Source organism: Otolemur garnettii, unplaced genomic scaffold (assembly GCF_000181295.1).
Source record: "Otolemur garnettii isolate 467f Iridium unplaced genomic scaffold, OtoGar3 scaffold00113, whole genome shotgun sequence".
In the NCBI taxonomy this organism is placed as follows: domain Eukaryota; kingdom Metazoa; phylum Chordata; class Mammalia; order Primates; family Galagidae; genus Otolemur; species Otolemur garnettii.
In genome coordinates, this window is record NW_003852508.1 from 2191241 (window position 1) to 2205265 (window position 14025).

A 14025-nucleotide genomic window follows, 5' to 3' on the forward strand; every position below is an offset into this window, starting at 1 on the left:
GGCATGAATCAAAAATTCTGCAGGTGTGTGCTGTCTGCTGATTCACCGGGGACAGGCCTGGGCCTTCCCTTCCTTACATTGGCTCCTCTTTCCCTCACATGGTGCTGCTCCCCAGTTTGCATTTCCACTAGCACTTTAAGGAAACGTTAAGCTTTGCCATAAGCCCCTAAACCAATCTCATATAAAGGGGACTCACCTGTCCTCTGCTCCCTCAGCACTGTCTGGAGGTTCCCTGGAGTCTCCTGTGACGTGATGGCACAAGCAGCCCCTCCAGTGTTAGCTTTAACCTCAGCAAGGAGGAATCTGAGACCCAGGAAGGCTTGTGCCTTTCCCAAGTTCACACAGCTGGAAGTCTGGTCATCCGTGTCTGGGGCCAGTGCTTCTGGTGTACCCTGTGGTGACAGTTCTGATTGGGGTGGGGTGGGGCAGCCTCCTGGCCGACCAGGGCAGATGACAGAGTCCGGCAGCTTGGAGACAGCCATGGTGGGAAGGCATGCAGGCTGGCCCAGATCACGGGGGAAGTCACTACCAGCTCTGCCTCTGTGTACAGAGTCATGGGTGCTGCACAAAGGTATTGGAAGAGAAACTGGGTAGGAAAGTACTTTTTATTGACAGAACCAGATTCTCTCTGCTCTGCCCGCTTCACTGGAAGGCCTGGAAAAGAGCTCACATTCCTAGCTGTCTGGAATTGCAGCGAGTGACTCACTAGGGTCCCCCATTCCCAGCGGAAGTGGCTTTGGGCGGTGTCATGTGTTTACAGGAAATCAGCTCATCCATAAGTCCGCAGCCTTGGATCCACCCAGTGGGTCTCCTGTGCCTTTTGTGCAGGTGACAGACACGTGTGTGGCTTCCAGGTGTTTCCAGATCAGACCCCTATTCTGGCTCTCGCATCTCGCTACTGATACTGTCTCCAGAGCCATGAACCAGATGATAGGAGCGGAGGGCAAACCATCCTGTTTTAGCCAAAGATGCTGAAAATACTCTACCATACCAACACTTTCATAAGGAACCACAATTGTTGGTGGTAACAACTCTCAATGTAAAGGAAAATAAAACTGCTTTTTGTTTTCAAGATCATTTTACTTTTTTTTTAAAAACATAAAGAGTAAATGTCAGCTACTTTGAGAGCCATAGAGTCATAGTTGAGAAGGCAGCACACTCTGGAGGTGGATATAGAATCCAGAATGTGCCCGAAGATGTGGGAACTTGTCCTGGTCACCAAGGGCTCCCTGGTGACCAAACACTCACTTCATGGCTTGGCCTGAATTTTCAGAATCAGGAGACCTGTGTTCCTACCCATCCTCTGTTAGTAACTGTCTGATGCTTACAGGAAACACCTCTCAGCTTCTGGTTCTTGATTCTTAAAATGGGAATAACAACACTTGCCCTGTTCATTTGTCCCAGTATTCTTTGTGAAAATACTTTGTCAGTGGTAGAATACTCTCGATATATTTTCCTGTGATGTAGGAGGGAATGTCTTTTGTTTGGAAGTGAGGTGGAAGAATTGAGGAGTGGAGGACAATGGTAAAAGTTGCTACTGGGACCTATGGAGAGTGCAGGGTGGGGTTGTGGCACTTTAGGTCTGTGGTACCAGCATTCACCCACTGAATGCCAGCTGGGGTGGTGGAAGAGTTAGGGGTACTGATGAGGGAATAGTTGCAGGGGTGATCCCAGGAACTCAGATAAACAGAGAAAGGGTTGAAGAAAGGGTCCCAGCAGATGTGCTGGGGAGCTTGGAGGTGCCAGTGAGACGTAAGTCCCATATGCGCAATCTTTAAAGGAATCAGCTGACAAGGAGGCAATGGTGGGCAGAGAGGGTGAGGCTAGAGTCTGAGATCTGAGAGGTGGAGGCCATTCAGGGATCCGAGGTGGGCAAGGAACTGTAAGAGTGAGGGTGCTGGCTGCAGGGCCATGTGGGTGTTGAGGGGTCCCAGGCTGATGACAGGATTGGGGTTAAGAGAGTGAGAGCTGGGTACCACAGGGTCACCTCAGAGAATATAGGCAATTTATCAGCCCTGCGATGGTAGTGGAGAGGACTGGGAACTTGTGGTGATAGGAACTTCAAGGGTGGTGGGTGCAGGTGTTTGGAAGGGCTGGGAGAAGGTTGATGCTGTTTCAGGTAAGGGAGGCCCAGAAATCAGATTGGCCAGGAAGTGTGGTCAGATTCAAGACCCAATAAGAATGATATACAAATTGGTCATTGTACATACAGATAATCACAAGTTGTCAGGCATCTAGGCCTCAACAATGCAAACATGCATAAAACTACAATGGATAACCCCTTTGAGCCATGGACATTTTTAGCAGACCCAGTGGCCTGCTGGAGCCAGTTAGTACCTGGGGAGAAAGCCATGCATGGTAAAATTTTCAGGAATTTTACATGCCGGGTGTCACACTGATAGCTTGAAATAGGCCTAGAAGAGAATAGTCACACCAGGGGAATCTGCACGCACCACAAACCAGGACATCCCTCCCCAGAAATCTGGTTATTACACATTTCCTAGCATACCACTGGACAGGCTTAAATACAACCTTCAAATATGCCTAATTTTACAACCCTGCTATTGTGGATTGAATTGTGTCCCCTAAAAGATAGGTCCTAACCGCCAGCACCTGTGAATGTGGCCTTATTTGGAAGCATGGTCTTTGCAGATTCAATTAATATATAAATTAAGAGGCGATCACATCGGAGAAGGGTGGGCCCTCAATCCACGATGACTGGCGTCCTCATTCAAAGACAAGAAGAGACCCAGAGACAGAAACACGCAGAGAGGGGAAAGCCATGTGAGGACACAGACACAGGGGAGAACGCCACGATGATGGAGGCAGACACTGAGTTAGGCTGAGAACTGCCAGGAGAACCTGGAGCTAAGACCAAGGCATGGAACACTCTCCCTTAGCGCTGGGAAGGAACCCACCCGCACACTCCTGCACCTGAGGCCTCCACTCCTGGACTGTGAGGGAGTGCATTCCCAGTGTTTTAGGCCACCCGGATTTGTGCTGTTGCTACAGCAGCCCCAGGAAACCAATACGTCTGTCATAGCCGCAAGTTTGGGGTGGAGGGCAAGCGGAAGGTCTCCAATGCGAACCGCAGAGGGAAAGTCAGTCTTTACCTTTCCTTGGGTCCAGTCTCCTGGGGCACCTCCCCTCTTCCCAGCCCCTCCAGCTGCATTTTCTGTACCATCATCTGGCCCTTCTCCTTAGGTGCCAATAGGAGGTGGTAAATCTGGATATTCCCACAGGCCAGAGTTGCTGAGTGGGATGGGCAGGGAGACCCTTTCCAAACTGGAGCGCGCGCCCAGGTTTAAATGAAACACTTACCCTACTAAGTTGGCCAAGGAAAACCTGGTCGAGACCTGTCATTTGAGGAACTCTTGGACAAGCCGGGAGAGGTAGGAGACTGCTTGGGCCCCTGCGTCGTCCCTCCAGCGGCAGCCGCAGCCCAGAGCATTCGTTTGCTGAGTGTGAAGGGCTGTCTCTGGCCGATTCCTGGTGTATGGCAGTCATTTACTACTTAGACCGCCCAAGAGTCTTCGATGAGTGGGTGGATCTGAGAGCTCTCGAGTTCAACAGTTGCCCCAAAGTCTCTCCCTTCAGACAGAACCTTCAAAAACTGATTTTTGTCAGATGGTAATTTGAATTCCCCAACAGACAAGCTCTTGGATATTTTTGCAAAACTTGTTTCAGAAGAATGCAACAAACGTGCAGCGTCCTCTCTAGACAGGGCTTGCCCCACCCTGCTGTTTCCACCAGGGTTTTTCTCAGCAATTCTTGTACTCTCAGGTGGCTGGGGGAGAGGGGCCGGCATCTGTAGTATCAAGGGTGATTGGGGCGAGGAGTGTTTTGAAGGCGAAACTGCTGTCTGCGGCTCTCCCTTTTTAACACCAGAGGGCGACACAGTCACAGTGAATAGCGGGTCTGCCTTGCTTTAGGACTGAAATCCGGGAAACTTACGGTACGTATACATTTTTTTTTTCCGTGTAAGAACAAGTGCTGAATTAACTATTTGCTCATTTGAACATTTTCCTCAGACTTCTGTGAAAGTTGCAGAGAAGACCTTTGGGGCCGCCTGCTGCATATTCATGCCCGGGCAGGGAGACCCATGGGGAAACGCTGGCCACCCGCCCTCCACCCTGGTCCTGAGGTTGTCCAGTTCTGGTCAGCTCTGTGGGAGAGTTTGGACTGAATCCCAGCTAAGAGCTACCTTTTTCAGGGACCCAGCTTTCTCTTTCCAGGCCTAGTTCTTTTAAGCTGGTTATATGGGCTTGTTGCTTTTCGTGTGTGGAGGTGAGAGGTCAGAAGAGAGCCCGGGACGAGGTGAAGGGACTGCAAAGGGACTGCGAAGGTCCTGCTGCTGTTGTCCGTGTCCAGTTGACCCGTCTGTGTGTCTGAGGTCCACTCTCACCCACTGATACCTTCTGGTAGCTTCCGCTGATGGCAGAGCAGTCCTGGATTCTGGAGCAATACAAAAAACTTCTCAGGGCTCCGAGCAGTAGAGCTGTTTGCTGAAGGAGCATGGTGAGGGGCCTGGGAAGGGTGGCTGGGCTGACCTCAGGGGGAAGGCTGGGGTGGGGAGACCTGAGGCTTGTGCAGCAGTGGGAGGAGATGGCCAGCACCAGAGCCTGCCTAATCTTGCATTTCTGGAGCCCTAAGGGCTGTGTATGCACGTGTAGAAGAACCTGACCTGGATGACACAGCGCATTGAGAAAGGACCCGTCCACTCTCATCCTCTGGAGAGGCAGCTCAGCTCTAGCTCCAGTTCCTTCCAGCGACACTCAGCAGGGGCTGGTCTCGGCTGTGGCATGCTGTACATAGCAAAGTGCCGCTCTTGCTACCAGAAGAAGGCCTTTTGGACTGAAAGCTGTACTAATGAGCTGATTGCTATTTAGTAAAATCTGGCTGTTCATACGAAAGAGAAAACTTTAACAAAATGAGGAGGGAATATGTATCCCTAAAAGAGAATTACCAGGCCATTGCCATTGTGGGGTGCCCGGAAATGTTCCCTTTCCCCTGAAAATTCACTGCTAGATCAACTCACAGGAAGATTAATAAGAGAAAGGTTTATTTACCATATGCATGGGATTAACCAATATCCCAGTGGGATTCAGATATTTTTATACATGTGTTTTAATTTTTTTTTTTTAGACAGAGTCTCACTTTGTCCCCCTCATTTGAGTGCGGTGGCGTCATAGCTGACAGCAATCTCAAATTCTTGAGCTCAAGCAATCCTCTTGCCTCAGCCTCCCAGGTAGCTGAGACTACAGGTGCCCACCACAACTCCAGCTGTTTTTCAGAGACAGGGTCTAGCTTTTGCTCTGGCTGGTCTTGAATTCTTGAGCTCAAGGATACATGTGTTTTAAGAGGAGGGGAGATAAGAAGGGCAGGTGATTCTGCTTAGCGGGAATCTATGGTTGCTAGGGAGGAGGAATAGATGGGGAAACAGATTGACTTGTAAATTAACCTGAGAGACGCATTAGGTTTCAAATTATTTGGGCCAGGTCTGGTTGCATTCTTGATCTTTCCAGCAATATGTTGAGATACCAGGGAGAGGAAGGGAGGAAGGGAAGCCCATCATTCTTTGGATCTGTCAGTCTGTTGGTCTAGTTTATGCAGATCGAGGGAAAGCCTCTTCCACTGCTTTTTGATCTTCACTAGCCCATAATTAAAAATATTCTTTGTACCAAGGAGTCATATTTTGGGGTGATACTTCTTGAGTTCCTTCACCGTTATCTTGATGAACAAGCCAAAATGTACCTCTGAGAAGATTTACTGTGAATACTAGAACTCCACGCAAGGGGAGGGACCCAGAAGGCAGACAGAGGATGGCCCTGCCTGCCAGGTCAGTGACACTGCAGGGGCTGGCTGGCCGTGCACACCACTAATGGGAGATTCCCTTTGTCATTTGTAATTCTCTTGCTCAATTCAGTCATTTTGCTTAACAAGGATATAGAAAAATACACTTTGGGAGCAGATCACTTGGATTCCAGTTTCAGATTTTTACCCCTCATTACAGACGGTTATGCTTGGGAGGAATCACATGACCACACGCCCAATAGCTTATATTTCTTTTTTGTTGTTGTTGTTGTTCTTTTTATTAAACCATAACTATGTATATCGATGCATTTATGGGGTTCAGTGTATTGATTTGAGCTTATCTTTCTTAAATGAGTATCTATATGTACATATTTGACTTTTGAAAGCCCTTAGGAAATGATCGAGTGCAATTATTCATCCTAAGAGGCAATCTTTACCATTTCCTTCTGCTTCAAATATGTCTAGTCCTGGACAACATGAGGCTCCATTTGAGGGGGGTTATTTGGGATTATGATAAGAATATATCTTTGGTCTATTCCTAATACCTCCACCTACAAACAGGATTGAAAATGATTTTGGTTTCTGGGTACCCTCAGTTTTGTAGGCTGCTTACCCTCATTCAGATGATAATTTGCAGAACAATCTCTGTATTAGAAACCTTACTATTAATAAAAGGGACTTTTGCCCTGAGCGGTGAGCACCTTCCTTGGTTTTGCCTTCTGTCTCTTTTAGCTGACTAACAGAAGAGACGTCTTGGACTAATGTGAACAGGAAATAACTAGTGGCAAAATCAAGGCTCAAGGTTCTATTTGTAGATGCTTTGTTAAATAAACACATCTGTTGGACGTGAAGGCTCCTTGGTTTATTATAGCAATTTCTTACCATAAGTAAGTAACAAAGTGTCTGAATTTCACACATGTGAAACACATGTTACGTTTCCTAGCAGGGAATAAGACTTAGTCAATAATTTTTTCAGTAAAGCTCTTAGATTCAGAGTTTCACTTAACCAAAGAGATATTGTCCTTGACACTAGAACTGCACCTTGGACCTCATTAGTGGGCGTGTTTATTGGTGGTTCCTTATTTAAATCTGTTATTCAACATTTTTTTGATCTTTAACAGATGTACCACCTGGCCTAGTCATGGATTGATCAAAAAAAAAAAAAAAAAAAAGGGATATAGCAGGTAGCAGTGCCCTGGAATTACCAGTTCCTGAAGCAAAGCTCAGCCAGCTTCCCGGCCAAAGTCCACTGTTTACTGGCTGGTGACCTTGGGCACAGCCCCCCGAATCTTATGTTCCTCCTCTAGAAAATGAGATTATAAAATAACCCATTTACACTTTTTAGGACTTAACTGAGATAATCTAATTAAAGTGTTAGTTACTATCATCACCATCACCACTGTTATCATCATCACCTCTTAATCTCCCACAATGCCACAATGTAATAACAGAGAGAAATGTCCATTTGTTGTATAATTCATTCAACTTACTGATGAATTTTAGATTTGGGATGAAACCTACAGAAATTACATATTCAAGTTATTATTATTATTATTTTGAGACAGAGTCTCACTCTGTTGCCCTGAGTACACTAATGCTGTGATGTCATCACAGTTCACAGCAACCTCAAACTTTTTGGGCTGAAGTGATACTCATGCCTCCACTTCCTCAGTAGCTAGATCTATAGGTGCCCATCACAACCCCCAGCTAATTTTTCTATTTTTAGTAGAAACAAGATTTCACTCTTGCTCAGGCTGGTCTCCAACTCCCACGTTACACAGTGTACCTACCTCGACCTCTCAGAGTGCTAGGACTGCTTCAAGTTCTAATGTACCTTCTATGTATTCTGTTCCAATATTGGGGGGCAGGAAGAAAGTGCCTTCTTAACAATTTCCCACTCCAGAACCCTAGAAAACAATGTGTATATGAAAAATTCTAGTAAAATTCTTTGTACATTGTATAAAAGGTCTGGGAGAAAAAGGGTTCATTATTTTATAACAGTTTTACAGAGAAAACATAGGCTTCAAGAGAGTGATTTGCTCAAAGTTTAAGAAGCAAAAATGTTGTTTCTTAAACTCCTTCTTGAGTTAAGTCAGATTTTGTTTTGTGTTTAATCACACGGACGCGGTTATCTTCAGCAAATGTTTCTTAGGAAACTCAGGCAGAGGAAAATTCCTCCTGAGAGTGGCCTGGGCAGCAGGTGTTTTCCATATCACTTAACTGTAGTCCTGTCTGCCCTCAGATCTCGCTGACATGAAGTAAACAGTGGCTCTCAGGCCAGGCAGCACTTTAGAACCTCTCCCAAAGCCTTAAACATGCCTCAGCCCAGCCCTACTCTGTAAGATTTTGCCTTTTAGCCTGGGTGGGCCCCAGGCATCAGAATTCTTAAAATCTTTCCAAGTGATTCTAGAGACAGTTTCAATCAAGTGGTCCCCCTTAGCCTTCTATGATTCTATGCTTTCTACATATTTACAGATTTTAGCATGTTAAAATTCTGCCCCCCTTTTAATTTCTGTTTGAAAGAGACATATTTTAACTTTGGAAAATTAAGAAACACAATAGGGATTCACCAATCTGCTCTTCCGAAACATAGAAACACTCGATTTTACAGAAGAATTGCCAGAATTGTTTTGTAGCTACATTTGAGATACTATTGGAGTGACTGGTTTTTTCCATTTACACAATCAATCACCTGGATGTTTTTCCTTCTAAATTCACTTAACACCAGCAGTTCTCAACCTGTGGGTCGTGACCCCGGTGGGGGTCGAACAACCCTTTCACAGGGCTTGCCTAAATACATCCTGCATATCAGATATTTACATGACACTTCATAACAGTAGCAAAATTATAGTTATAAAGTAGCAATGAAAATAATTTTATGGTTGGGAGTCACCACAACATGAGGAACTGTATTACAGGGTCACGGCATTAGGAAGGTTGAGAACCACTGCTTAACACAATCTTCACCAGATGATTTAGCTCTTTGAAATATGCAAAGTACTGTGATGGTTCCATATATTGCAGTAATAATCACATGGTGCAGAGAAGTAATAAAATAATAACAACAATAGCAATAATAATACCCTGATCATCATGGGGGATGGTCTTTGGATTAGGATTATTTGCTGGAGCGATTGTGCCCTCGCACATTACAGGTTCAGATGAGTGGTGTTTGAGCCTGCTGAGATCTGAAATTGCAATGAAAGACTTTGTACACTAATGCTTCTGTGTTACATTGTTTCAGTCGAATATCCAATAACTTATCTGGTGCCTGCTGCAGCATACTAGTCATTTCTTATGATAACTCTAACCACATATGGTGATTGAGAGAGATGTAAAAGGTCCCTAAGAGCTGCTAAGGGAATGATGAAGACCCCATAAGTAGACACACAAAGAAAATTAACATGTACCCCTCTCCCACGCCTGGTTCTTTCTCTGATTTTCTATCTCATAGAAAGGGCCCTTTGGTTCCCTCTTGGAAGATCTTCTAAATTCTCCCTTCAAAACATGAATAATTCACTTGCTGTGCTTTTACGATATATACAGTGTATTTGCACCAAGGAATTGTTTACGTGCTTGCCATGAGTTATTTCTTTTTGCAGAAGGATTAACCTGGTTAAGTGGAATATGATCCTGTTGGAGTTGGCTGTATTTTTGGATGAAGTGTCAGAAGCCACATACGTGTGGGTGTGTAATGACATCCTGTGTACGAGAGCACACGTCAGAATGTCCCTTTCGTTTCCCTGATTTAAACACGTAGGGCCATTGAAACCTGCTCTTCCATCTGCCTGAAATGTCTTTGTTTCTACCAGGAACCCCTCATCGAGTTCTTTCCAGAACTCCGCTTGGTTGTGTGTGTTCAGGGCAGCTTTCTCTGATCTCCCGTGGTACACTGACTTGTTTGTTCTTAGAGCATCTCTCTGAAGTTTCAATTTACACTTACTGAGTGACGATTTTGTTCTATTCTCTGTCTCTCTTAAAGGTTGTAACTCTGTGACCTACCAATTCAGGGTTTGTGCTTGCTTTTGTTTATTAAATATGTTTCTAGCTCTGAGTCTGGTGCCTAGATCCAATAGGTCTCCAATTATTGAATAAGTACATGATTAAGAAACTATGCTTTGTCTTTAAAACAGCTACATTCCACTTCAAGGGTTTTACAATACTGAATTTTAGCTAATGTTTTATGCAATACTCTCAAAAATTAAAAATTAATGGCTTAAGGAGTGTGATTGTGTCAAATAATGGATCTTACTAAAAATATTTCTTATTCAACTGAATTTGAAAAAAGATTTAAAAAGCTACCCATAATCTCTTCATGTTAATATGGCAACTATTTCCATCTCATCAAAGGATACTATCCCCCCTAAGCTGATTTGATGCTGAGTATTTAGTTTCCAAATCTCTTTAGTTTTGTTGTTCTTGTTTCCTGTTTCTCTGTATGATGATGGGCTGGTTCCTAAAGCATGGCTGGAAATGAGGATCTTTGAGAAAAAGCCTTTTATTCGTAGTTATCTAAAAAGCCAATGGCCTCTAGAGCAGCGGTTCTCAACCTGTGGGTCATAAAAGGGTCACTGCAGTAGGAATGTTGAGAACCACACTGCTCTAGAGGTAAGAGTAAGCTGAACCACACTCCAAAATAACCTTAGGCTCGGCTGCCTGTCATCCTCAGCAGCCCACTTAAAACTTCTTTTTCAGCCTCCCAGACTCCACTGTGCCAAATTCAGGAACAAAGCCTGTCTCATTTAAGACTTTTTCAGTCTATAGGATCTTACTTGAAATCCTAGGAACTATTGTCTAACATGAATTTTTATTTTGCATGTTTCAACAAGAGATTCCTTCATTCTTAGAACTACCACAGTCACTACTGTGATTCAGTGGCTCCTGACTAAGATTAGGGCAAAATGTGCAGATATGAAAATAGCTGAATTAATGCAGTGAGCAATTAAAGTTTCTTCCTTATGAATGTTGCATGGTTTTTTCCAATAATTTTTTATTTCTTTCATTTTTATTTTTTGGAGTGTTTGGCTGGGGCTGGGTTTGAACCTATCACCTTCGGGATATGGGGCTGGCACCCTACCCCTTTGAGCCACAGGCGCTGCCCTTTTTCTGGTAATTAAAATCAATTGATTAGTACCAACCCTACACCAAAAAGAGAATGCACTTTGAAAGAGCTCCCTGCACGTGGCAGGAGGTTGACATAGTTTCTTAATGGAACAGGCCTGGTGGGAACACTGAGGCAGCTCCCTGGCAGGTTTGGTTGGGCCCAGCACCTGTTGGCAAAGGCTCCCAAGTGGATGCAGCGTGTATTTTGGTATCACTGGATGCCTTGTAATAGCGAACTTGATAGTCATGCATGTTTTATTCTCTCTCTGTTGTGCTGTCCAGAGGGATAACCAATTGGCTGATGGAGTCACAAATGAAAAGTAACCCGACTCTATTGACCCGCTTAACCCCACGCGGGGGGAACGATGGGAAGGAGCAGCCGTTTGCTCTGAGAGAGTGGAACAGGTATGGAACAGCTCCTTCCATCCTTGCCTTCTTCTGTTTCTTTGCACGTTTATTTCCAGACCAGCTGAAAACAGCAAGTTGTTCCCGTTTGAAACGCAGAATCGGAGTTACAGAAACAGGTAACGGTGGGCTCTTTGTAACGTTTCCAACCTACCCCATCCGCAGGTTGCCGTTTATACAAAAGACAGTTATTTTCAAACAGCAAACGAGTAAGCACACTAGGAAGAATTATTACTTTTAAACATCGGATTAGCCTTTTGGATGTATGTTAAGCTCTAGGATACAGTATTCAGATTTTGCTTCACTAAACAGATTTCTATGGAGGAATCAGAAATTGTGATAAAACAGTCAAGCGTGCTGGCTCCCCCAATGTCAGCCACTGAAAGTGTTTGTGCCGTGTTTGCTGATTGAATCAACTCTGCCCATCTCCATTTTCTCAGTCACGAAGGAACTCTGTCAAAAAGGCACAGTTTGAGTTTTTTCATTTTTCACGATTCACCTAACAGATATAGGTGAAGTTTATTTTACTCTGAAAAGGAAACTTTATTTCAGTGTGAACATTTTCAAACAGCACCCTTAGGACCCCCGGAGTTAGAAGCCCTGGGGTTTTTGTTTATTTTGCGTCTTTGCCCGTTGTCATTGGGTGCTGTTCCTTTGTTCAATGATATCAAGAGACAGGTGAGCGAGATGAGGTTTGGCAGTGACTGTGAAGAGGGGGACGCTTTAAGAAATCATGACGTTAATGGCCTTGGAATGCAGCTAGAAAATAATTTCAAGCTCAGAAGATTAAGTATCATGTACTGATGATCAAAATTAAATTACTTAATGACTTTACATGACAACATTTTTACCCCGTTGGATGGCTTACAGATGAGGAACTATGCATAAATAATAAAGACTTGAAATGTGCCCAGGAATATTAGAATTCAAAAGGTTACAGGAAAAGAATTTATAAAAATTGTATTTTATATAAGGAATTAAATAAGGTTATGACTCCATTATTTAAGATTATTCAGGAAGAGTTTTTAGAGGATATTTTGACCGCTGCTCTGTAGTTAGTGTGTTCTTAGGGCATAACATGTTTTCCAACATTAAGGGTTTCAAGGTATCACTCTATTGAATCTGAAACTAACTGTCATCTAAATCAGTAATACATGAGGAGCCTGGTTGCTAGCCCAGCAAGGGGACAGAAGTAGTATGTTCTGTTGCACAAAGCAGCCTTACAGTCTTCGGGAATACAGAAGGACTCTTGAGAAAATTCCTAAGGGCATCTTTTGGCAATAGGGCAAAGAAGATGAAACAAACAATAAACTCTCTATTCCACCCATTCTGAATACTGATCAATCCACACCATTTAGCTGCTTTCACTTATTGAGAATAGATTCTAATGCGATTAGCTTTCTAAATGAAGTAAGGATTTGAAAGAATACGTAAAGCAAAGGAGTAGCTTGTTACAGTGTCTCCCCGGATATGAGTTTCTATGTATAAAACTCTTTGAAAAATGGAATTGCCTTCCTTTTCTCCACTGGAAAGAGGAGAGTGGAGAGGTATGATCCTGGGGCAGGGAAAGATGAGTCTCAGGCTGCTTCCAAAGCTGTTCCCAGGAAGGGGCTGGGGGAGCCCCTGTCTGAGCTATCTCTCTTGTTCTACATCAGAAATAGTTTTGAGGAAGTCACCTGGAACAAAACTGTCACAAACGCTGCAGTCTCCCTGGAGCTCCCTTACACTGAAAAAGGTACTGGGCCAGGTCCAGGCACCCTCACCCCTAGGAACCTCAGCGTCTTCTGTGAAAAGCATGAGTGCTAACAGCCAGGCTGCTTTGCTCACAGACATCGGTGCACCTAGTAAAAATGGTACCCACTGCCAAATCTAATGTGCCCCCTTCCCATCATTACCCAGTCAAAAGGAAAATAATAACCAGGAGTTTCAGAATGCAGCAGGAGTTTAGCAAAGACTCAAAGACCTCAGGGCTTTGGATAATTTAGTGTCAAGAGCTTTGCGAGTAGCCATAGTTCTTTCTGGAGATGGCTCGGGGAGTTTTGACCTAATGACCAGGAATCTTCTTTTCCATATGGCTTACAAACTAGGCTCCCTGCAGAAGTTCTTAAATTCTCATGTAACCCATGGGATCCTCTACCTACGACTTCCTCTTTCCTGATTCTCATCCTCGTAACTCCCTTTAGTCCGTGTGTATTATCAGTGGTTGTGCTGAGGGAGAAAACTTGTGGTCATAGCCCTTAGGTCTTGTTGTGCCCGTCCTTCTGTGGCCTTTCAGCCTGGACATAGCTGAAGGGGCCCCACTGGCCTGTGGCCAAATAGAGTACATGTCTTCTTTGGTTGTATGTCAGTGCTATTCAGAGTTTTTGCAAGGATTAAATGAGATACGTGTGGGGGAAATTATTAGGAAACTATAAAGTATCTACAAATTTCAGGTATTGTTCAATATGGCATGGCAGCAAGAACCTAGGCTTTAGAATCAGACAGCTGTGAATTTAAGACCCACATGTGAACCTAGAAAGGTTACCTCACTTTCGTTAGACTCGGTTTCCTCATCTATAAAATGGCCAAGTGGAGTGTGTGCTTGCCACCACTTGAGGACTACCAGCCATTTATCTTTTAAGAGGTTTCTTAAAGGGGGAATTTATCATTATCTTGTGAACTTACTGTGGGCAAAACTGTAAAAGACTGTCTGGTTCTCAGCCT

At 44.3% G+C, this 14025-nt stretch overlaps 1 protein-coding gene across 1 annotated transcript in view; it reads left to right on the forward strand.

Moving 5' to 3' along the window:
* Positions 1 to 11270: 11270 nt before the first annotated feature.
* The window catches only part of DNAJC5B (DnaJ heat shock protein family (Hsp40) member C5 beta), a 52476-nt gene continuing 49721 nt past the window's right edge, over positions 11271 to 14025 (forward strand). The window contains exon 1 of the mRNA XM_003797234.3: positions 11271 to 11322. The gene's annotated coding sequence lies outside the window, so the exon portion shown is untranslated. The remainder of the gene's footprint in view (positions 11323 to 14025) is intronic.